The 9,929-nt window shown below is 29.8% G+C and overlaps 1 long non-coding RNA gene and 2 other non-coding genes across 3 annotated transcripts; all 3 read right to left on the reverse strand.

Annotated features, from left to right (window-relative positions):
* Positions 1-1,095: 1,095 nt before the first annotated feature.
* Positions 1,096-2,448, reverse strand: LOC110811969 (uncharacterized). Its single transcript, XR_002539230.2, has 2 exons — positions 1,567-2,448; positions 1,096-1,462 (listed from the first exon to the last, which is right to left on the reverse strand). It is a non-coding gene; the product is annotated as an uncharacterized LOC110811969 (long non-coding RNA).
* Positions 1,792-1,885, reverse strand: LOC148266657 (small nucleolar RNA snoR31/Z110/Z27). The gene has a single exon (XR_015818198.1). It is a non-coding gene; the product is annotated as a small nucleolar RNA snoR31/Z110/Z27 (small nucleolar RNA).
* On the reverse strand, positions 1,966-2,061 carry LOC148266658 (small nucleolar RNA R32/R81/Z41). Its single transcript, XR_015818202.1, has one exon. It is a non-coding gene; the product is annotated as a small nucleolar RNA R32/R81/Z41 (small nucleolar RNA).
* Positions 2,449-9,929: the final 7,481 nt, after the last annotated feature.

A 9,929-nucleotide genomic window follows, 5' to 3' on the forward strand; every position in this document is an offset into this window, starting at 1 on the left:
TGCGTACTAGTTATCGAATTATAGGTGTGTGTGACATATATATGTATAATTGTAAATTGCATAACATGTGTATGTATGAGTGAATAACTTGTACGAGCCTACTTATAAAATACATATATGTCTTGCATAAATATACAAATATATTCGTGTTGTATGTGTTGCATGTTTATATATACTTAATCAAATCGATAAGTGTGCATATAATATCTATATATATATATATATATATTGTGCTTATTGTATAGTCTTATTGATGTATAACATATATGATATATAAGTAGGTGCATGTCTTAATAGCTCATTTAGTAGCAAACTTGATTAATAAGAAAATAATATAAAAATCTTTAAAAGACGAAAAAATACGTTTAATCGTTATCACTGAGGGGTTCGCCAATAAGAACTGTGAAATGAATACTATGTAATGCAAACTATAAACTGAATACTATATAATGCAAACTGTAAACTGAACTGTAATGTATTCACATAACAAATGAGATCCTTAATGCTTTCATTGATACCGACGAAAACAGTATCATACAATGAAACTATTTTTAATAAGATATAAACTGGTAAGAATGAATAAAAAAATCGTGGATAAAATTTACGATACTAAAATACTGAACTAATATTTAATGAACTACTTACTATTTAAATTGTAATATTGAATATTAAATTATACTATTTATTGAACAGTTAATACATTGAGTTATAATAATAAAATAAAAAATTCTGAATATTTAATGAATAAATTAATTTAAAACATTTGATAATTGAATGTATGAATGTTTTTGTTGTGGGCACTGCCTCTTTTCTTTATTGAGTATGTGAAGTTTACTCTAATTCACACTCTCAATACAGAGTAGTTCAGATCAAGAATAAAATCGAAATCGAATGAAGACTTTGAAAAATTTTTAATGACGGTAAAAGTTCGTGACAGCAAAACTATATTATAGTGATGTATGTAACGAATTTCGTAAGCATCGTAAATTATAATTTCGTTAATTGAATCTTAAGTTTTTAATTATTATTGTGTAAATTTATTAAATTATATATGTGGGAAGCACTACTTTTTTAATAATAATAAAAAATAAGGAGTTATTTCTAGAATAAAAATATATATTATCACTACTAAAAGAGACCCAAGCTTCAGTAATTTAGATGAAAGGGAATCAGGAGAGGATACCAATATCCAGGCTTGCTTGGATAATATAATCTTATTGAAACAACGAAAATCCTGGAAATCTAAACCTTCCATATACTTACTTGAACATTGTGTTGAGCATCTTGTCTGGTATATCTTTCTCTCTTTCTCCTGACTACCCCACCAAGATACTTTCTGACTTCCGCAACTTTTACCCCCAATTGATCCGCCAATTGCTGCTTCTTATGTGTGCTAACTCCTCTAAAAAAAATTACAGATGATTTTCCGAGATTGATGGACTGGCCTAATGGATTCATAGTCCTGAAGAGTTTTTGAATAACATTAATGTATACCTCCTATACCCTTCAAAACAATATACTGTCATATGTAAACAACAAATGTGAAATTGTTAGAGCAAATCTCACAATCTTGAGGCCTCATATTCTGCCTTCATTCTATGCTTTTTCGAGTAACGCTGAGAATGTGTCTGCACTCAAAATAAACAGATAAGATAAGAGATTTCTTTGACAGAGACTCTTTGGGGAAGAAAGCCTGCGACCATTTACCAACATACAATGTGTAAATTTAAAGCCTCAGATACCTTTGTTGCAGTATACAAAAATCAGAAGATTAATTGAAGAGAAAGAAAAAGAAGTATCAGAAGCGAAAATCTTTCTCATACACAGAAACCTTATCTGTGTCAGAAGGTGTCCTAAGATTTTCTCTTTTTCATCATTTACCTTTCTTCTTCTTCATCGAATTCAAACCTTAATAATCAAGAAAAAACAATCCAAGAAAGAAAACGAAAAGGAAGAATATTGAGTTTAAGAATCAGAAAGAACGTAGCGATAATAAAGGTTATGAATTTTGATCATTTGAGATCCATCATCACCCATCCATTGCTTTCTTCATATTCTTCAAATCAGATTCCAATTGATTTTCTAAACCACGAAAAAAAAAAAAAAAAGAAAGAAAGAAAAAAAGATTTTCTAATTTTGAGAGATGTGGACTAGAAAAACTGAGCGAGAGTAGAGATTTGAAAACGAAATTCATCGAGAAACAGAGGTGTCTTCGATCGAGAAAACAGGGAAGAGTAAGGAGGAGGCGGAATGTATGTTGGAGGTGCGAAACAATGCTTTATAGTGAGAGGCTTAAAACCCTAATGAGAACCCCAATCTATTTACGAGTGTTTGGTGACGGAGAAAGAATAATTCTGGCTTTTACTTATCCTTGTTAAGTTTTGTTGGATTACCCAATTTATTGGGCCTTTTCCCTTGAGACAATATGGGGCTTAACGTAATTATCAATTGTTGATTTTTAATTAATTAAGAATAAAGTTTAGTTCATCTATTGTAGCTCTCTTCTTGTGCTTCATAATTTTGTTTCCCAACAAATCTTCCTACATTTGCAGCTTTCTCGTGTGTGTGTATATAAATAAATAAAACAAAAATTATTAAATTAATAAATGATACTAATTATAATTTAATTTTTAATATTTTTGTAATAATTTATTTTTTAATTACTTTTTTGTTACAAAAATATATTCTTTTTTTTTAATTGAGAAATAACTAAAATTATGTTCTTAAATTACTTCAAAGTTGATGAATTGTCTCGGCATAAAATACACTATGATTGATGTCTATAGACAATGCATTCCGTATTCAAATTATCGTCATTACAGTGCAATCAATACTTTATAAATAGACTTCTCAAATCATATCGTTCTTTAATTCTACTATCAACAAACCCTAACTTATTCTTGATTTTAAGGGTTCGTTTTATAGATCTAGTCAACTAATGGTAATTATCCGAATCGAGTAACTATATAACCAGTATGGTTCCAAAGCTTTCATTAGCTCAAATATAATAGGAATTATTTGAGTTTGTAGGTTCATAGTTAACTCCACAAAATATTTTATACTTATTTTGTATTCAAACAACACAAATATATTAAAAATCAAGCAAATATAGAACACACACATTACCAGATCAAAGAAAGGCAAGAGAGAGAGCCTGAACACATTCTAAAAAGCTCATTCCTATTATGCACTGGAACCCTTTCACAAGTTTTACTCCTCCGGCAACGATTCTATCTCTTCTTTCTCATCTGAAAAATATTATAGTAAAATTTAATGAGGTTCACTAACTTAATAGATATTTATGTTCTTCCAATCCCATATCAGACATCATGCAAAAACACGCAATATATGATAAATGCAGTAGTAATATTTTCAATACAAAATTTATTTATAATTTTCACTATTTTCTAAACCAGAATTTACTTCTTAAACATAACTGTTTCGGACATTATAATTTTACATGTTTCTGATTGGATTTATCAATTACACTCGAATATCATTTATAGCATCGAAATATCAGTATATACACTCGAAAAGAATATATATACACTTGAAATGTCATTTCTAAGGTTTCATCTTGCGATACCGTTTATATCGTTGTTGAGTTCTAGAGGTATTTTTGAAAGAAAATTCGGAAACTAGGAGTTGAAACGTAATTTTAAAAAAATATTCTTATTTTATGATAAACGAAATATGAATTGCAAAAATTTGTCGATATAAAATGCGGTTATGGTATCCGAATCATAGGGCTTCTATTTTATTTTTTTGAAATTCTGTCACTAGAAAAAAAACTAGTTTCAATGCGCCATATTGATTCGGAAGATTTTACCGCCGAATGCAAATAATTCTTCTATGATGAATCCAAGTACACTTTTGCTTATATTTTTCATTAATTCAATACGAGATTGAATGTTTAATTATATATGAAATTATAATATGTGCTATGTTATTGTCTCTATAAGTTGTTTTTTGAAATTTCACTACAGTATATAGACGATAAATGATTTTATTTATGATAAACGATTTTGGTTAATTAAAAGCTCCATTAGTTTTTTTTTTATAATTTCTACCAACCTTCATTTTTGTGTCGGTGAGTAGCGTGATATTCTTACTGGACTAGTGTAGCTAATTCTTTTATTAATTATTTCAGATCAAGATGATCAGGATCTAGAGCCCGATTCACAAGAGGATTGCGAGTAGAACGTTCAGTTGTTTATTTTAATTTATTTCCTTAGTTATTAATTGTTCTTTTAGAATGATTATTCCTGTGAGCCATATTTGGTACTTTCAGTTATTGTGTAAGGAATGTAAACCTTAACTATTTATTTCGCTTCCGTACTAAATTTATAATTTATTTCCTTTACAATTTCCTGGGTCATTACAGTATATCCTAACTACATTTATGAAAATATTGGTGATATTATTGATTTATCTCTACTTAAAAAATATATATATATTTATTTCAATAAACTATAATAACTATAAATTCCAATATAAATTAAGTAAAAAGATAAAATAATAGCTACTTCAATTAGAAAACGAAAATGTAACTATATTTTGTCACTAATATGTTAGATTTTTTCTAACGTGTGAGTTTAATGTAGGTTTTGTTATACGCATCAGACTATCAATTTAATAAATTTGTTTAAAAGTGATCAAATATTATTAAATAATATTGGATGTGAATGTATCAGGTTTAAGTATGAGTTTAAAATGTGCAGATACTATTTTTATAATATTCTTTTTTCATAATAGACGAAATGAGAATTATAAAATTTTGTCGATATAAAAGGTGATTATAGTCCCCGAATCATAAGACTGCTATTTTATTTTTCTGAAATCTCGTAACTAGAAAAAAAAACTAGTTTTAAGGCACCATATTAATTCGAAAAATTCTACCGTCGGACGCGAATAATTCTTTTATGATGGATCCAAATACGCTTCCGCTTATATTTTTTATTAATTCAGTACGAGAGTGAATGTTTAATTTTATAGAGATATAGATTTGAAAAAAAAATTTATTTCAATAATTGATATTAGAGCATTTCTCGTATTAGATTTTTGAGAAATTTTTTTTTGTTTTGTAATTTTGGATTTTAAATTTTGCAGAAATATATGCAAAATAAATAAATATATATGTATATATATAAGGATTAGAAAAATATATATATATATAAATATTATAGATATATATGCAGAAAATTAAAATATATATATGTATATATATATGCAGAAGTTAAGTATTATATATGTATATATATGTATATTAAGGATGTATATATGTATATATGAAGTAGAAAAATAAGAAAGAACAGTAGCGGTTGACCGCCACTGCATAAAGAAGAAAGTCTAGCAGTTATGCAACCGCTCCGGCTGTCGAGTATGTAACGACTGTAAATTTTTCGCCATTACTATAGAATTTATTAAGCAACCGTTACAGGCTGCATGAGGAATAAGAAGAAAAAAAAAAAGAAAAGGGTTTTGGGTTGTTGGGTTTTATTCCTGTGTTTTAAATTAAGTTTTACGAACTTGTTCACAAGAAGAGAAGAAAATGAAGAAAAGAAAGAAAAAGAAGAAAAGGAGGAAAAAGGGAGAGGCCCATTCAGTTAGGCCAAAACCCATACGGGTTTGAGCTGCGCCAACCCGGTCTGAACCCAATTCGGTCCGAACCCAACCCGGTCCAAACTCGACGAGTGTTGACCTGACCCGGTTAACTGTCAGTTTTTGAAAAAAAAAAAATTTTAAAGGTATTTTTGGTCATTTTATGGTTGATTTTCTTCTTAATTCAGTTTTAATTTTAAATTTTAATATTAGTGTGTGCATATACATATTGAAATAAATTAATTTACACAACATGTCACCAAAGTGACATCTCTTATAGATAATTTATTTATTTCATAATGTAAATAATTGTATGAGTGTAATTTATGTGAATTTTAATCGGCCCAAAGGAACGTTAATATTTAATATTATTACGTTATATTTTTGTAGTAATGAATACGTGACAGTTATTCAATATAAAATGTGAACTTTAAATCGGCCCAAAGAATGATTTATTATCTGATGTGTTTCTACTGTTTGTATTTAATTACTGTTACATAATACTATTTACAAGTTAATATTATGTATAAAAATAGAGTGTTAATAGAGTATTCAATATCTTGGTATGAAAATATACCTTTATTTAAAATTCATTATTAAATTTTGTTATTTAAAATTTTATGTGAGTAGTAATTCATTTACTTTTTTATATGTTTTCTGTTCAGTTTCATTTTCTACTAGAAGTATTACAACGAATGTTAATTCAATCCCAATGTTGAACGACACAAATTTCAAGTAATAGAAGAATAGTGTTCGACTTGTGTTTGGAGTTATGGATCTGGATTGTGCTTTACGGGTTGATCAACCTGATCCGATTACTCCTGACAGTATCCCTAATGAAAAGAAGGAGTTTGAAAGATGAGATTGGTCAAATCGTATTAGTATGTTGGTTATAGAATAAGTCATTCTAAAGGTTTTTTGGGGTACTATGTCCGATGAGATCATAACAACTAGAGATTTCCTTCATTCTCTAGAACAACGTTTCTCCAGAAGTGATAAAGCCGAGACATGTACACTTCTGTCGACTCTTGTTTTCATGAGATATAAGAGAAATAGAAACATCAGATAGCACATAATGGAGATATCACATATGTATATAAAACTCAAGGTATTAAGAATAGAATTGTCAGAAGAAGTACTTATGTACTTTGTTTTGATTTCTCTTCCATCACAGTTCAATTATTTTAAGGTGACATATAACTGTTAGAAAGAATCCTGAAATCTGAATGAGTTCATTTCACATTGTATTCAGGAGGAGAGAAGGCTCAAGTATGAGAGGGCAAAGAGTGCTCAGTTCCTAGTAATCTCAAAAGATAAGAAGAACAAGAACAAGAAAAAGAAAATAGGTAAATCTGTTACGGTTTCAGTACAATAAAAAAAATAATAGAAGGTTTATACCGAAAATATTTGTTTCTTCTGTAAAGCTCTGGGACACCAGAAGAAGCAATGCGTTAACTATCATGTATGGCGCGTAAAGAAATGTATACTTTTTAATTTTATTTGTTTTAAGGTTAATTTAACTTTTGTATCAACACACACCTGGTGGATAGATTTTGATGCCACAACTTACATCATTATGTCTATCTAGGGTTACCTCCATTACTGCAAGCCAAATGATGGTGCCAGATTCATTTATGTGGGTAACAAACCAGTTGAAGTAGAAGCAATTGACAACTTTAAATTGTTGTTAAAGATTGCATTTTATTTTTGTATTGAACACATTTGGTTATTCATATTAATTTAGAAATAAAAAATTTAGTCTATTTCTTAATTCAAATATGGTTGGTTCTATTTTTTGTATATGTGCATGATAATTTTTATTTGCTTAATACAATTACTTCTTATAATGAATCCCTGCATGTTGGTAAAAGAGGTATAAAGAGAAAATTAACCAATGAGAATTTCGCTTCATTATGGAATAAGAGATTACGTTACATCTTTTAAAGGAGAATTGAGAGACTTATGTAAGATGGAATTCTAGATCCCCTTGATTTTACAGATTTTGATAGATGTGTCCATTGTATTAAGGGGAAACAGACAAACATTAAGAGATTAAGTACCAACAGAGCTATGGACGTATTAGAACTCATTCATATAGATATTTATGGACTATTTCCTACGGCTTCTTGGAATAATTAATAATATTTCATAACATTCATAAATGATTATTCAAGATATAACTACTTATATCTCATTCATGAGAAGTCATAGTCCTTGAATGTGTTCAAGAATTTTGAAGCAAAAGTTGAGAACCAACTCAACAAAAGAATTAAAGTTGTTACACCTAACTGTGGTGGTAAATACTATAGTAGATCTGACGGATCAAGTGAATAGCGTCTAACATTGTTTGCTAAATTCTTATAGGAATGCGGTATTATCCCATAGTACACCATTGCAGGTTCTCCTAGCATGAATGGTATTGCTGAAAGGTAAAACAAAACACTTAAGGATATAGTGAGGAATATGATTAGTCATTCTACTTTACTTAAATCACTCTAAGGAGAATCATTAATGACCGCAACTTATTTACTCAATAGAGTTCCAACTAAAATGACTATAAAGACCCCTTACGAGCTTTGGATGGGCAAGAATCCTAATTTGAGACATTTGCACATATAGAGATGTCCAGCTGAGGCCAGACCTTATAGGCCATAGAAAAAGAAACTGGACTCCAAGATTATTAGTTGCTATTTTGTTAATTATTTTGAGTAATTTAGGGGTTATAAGTTTTATGATCCCACTACTAAGATAATTTTGAGACAAAAAATATCTAATTTTTTGAGGATGTTGAGTTTGTATGGTAGAAAGAGTTTGAGATCTTGTCTTTAAAGATAAATGGATCGATATTTCTATTCCCTTATTTGCTCTTGACAATGATCATAATCAAATTCTTATACCTAGTATTGTTCAAGAAGTAACTCCAAATCAAGATAATCTCATAGTATCTCCCATTCCTATTTAGGAAACTGTTCCTGAAGCACAAACTTCTCACCCTCAAGAACTTATGTCATTAAGGAGATCCACTAGGGATAGGAGAAATGGAATTTCATATGATTATATTGTATATCTTTAAGAACATGAATTTGACATTGACATGGTGGAAGATAATCGAATCTACTTCCGTCAAGCCATGGAAAGTTCTAATCCTCAAAAGTGAATTTTACCATGAATGAAGAGATAAAGTCCATAAAGTATAATGATGTTTGAGATCTTATCCCATTGCCTAAGGATGCAAAACTTATTGGTTGTAAATGGATATTTAAAACTAAAAAGGATTCGAAATGTAATGTAGAGAGGTACAAGGCTTGTCTTGTCACTAAGGAGGTGCACAACAAATGGTTTGCAAAGTAAAAAAATTCATCTATGAATTTAAGCAGGCTTCCATCAATAGAATCACAAATTTATTGAAGTCGTTATCTCATTTGGTTTTCTGATGAATTTAATGGAAGATTGTGTATACCATAAGTTCAATGGGAGTGTGTAACGGCCCCGGAAATTTAAATGAAGATGTATGTATTAAAAATCTTAAATGCGGAAGCGTAATAAAAATTTTGATTAACATCCCTTACACAATAACAAAAAACGTACTCAAAATATGAAAGAATAAGCTAATTAAAAGTAATACTCGAAATAGAAACTATAAATAGAGCTATAAAGTCCTTAGGCGTCTAACTCGCCGTCTTCCTGCGGAACGGGCTAGGGAACTACGTCTTCCTGATCTGAAATGGTTAAGTAAGGAATGAGCTACACTAGCCCAGAAAAAATATCACATTATCTCACTGCCATAGAAGTAAAGGTCGGTAGAAAACAAAAATGACCAATGGAGCATAATTTATAACAAACTCATTTATTAACATAAAAACCTTTACTGTCCACTTACCTCGGTGAGATTCATGAAAATAACCTATGAAAACAAAAATATGATAATCATCATAAAATCATATACACTTTGTAACAGAACACATGTCCTACTTTTGCATTTCAATAATCAGACAATAAATTTCCTCTTTTACCAGCCTACTAGTATCCATGGGGATCCATAGGGGGTCCCCGCTAAACGTGAACTATGAACATTAATAACCTGATTCCAGGGCCGTCCCCATACCCCGTCCGGTATGGGTGCCAAAACACATAAGGTCTCTATTTTCCGTCCGGTATGAGAGACTACGTTCCTGGTAGGGTTCCCTACGGACCCGGTCCGTCCACCATCTCCCAGGATATCTAGTCAGGCTGTCCACATTATTCACTTATCAATTCATATAACCTTTTTGCCATTTTTCTTGGTCTCAATCATCAAATCATACACAAACATGTAAACCAGTAATTGA

This window comes from Carica papaya, chromosome 3 (assembly GCF_054855325.1).
Source record: "Carica papaya isolate Zhongbai chromosome 3, ASM5485532v1, whole genome shotgun sequence".
Classification (NCBI taxonomy): domain Eukaryota; kingdom Viridiplantae; phylum Streptophyta; class Magnoliopsida; order Brassicales; family Caricaceae; genus Carica; species Carica papaya.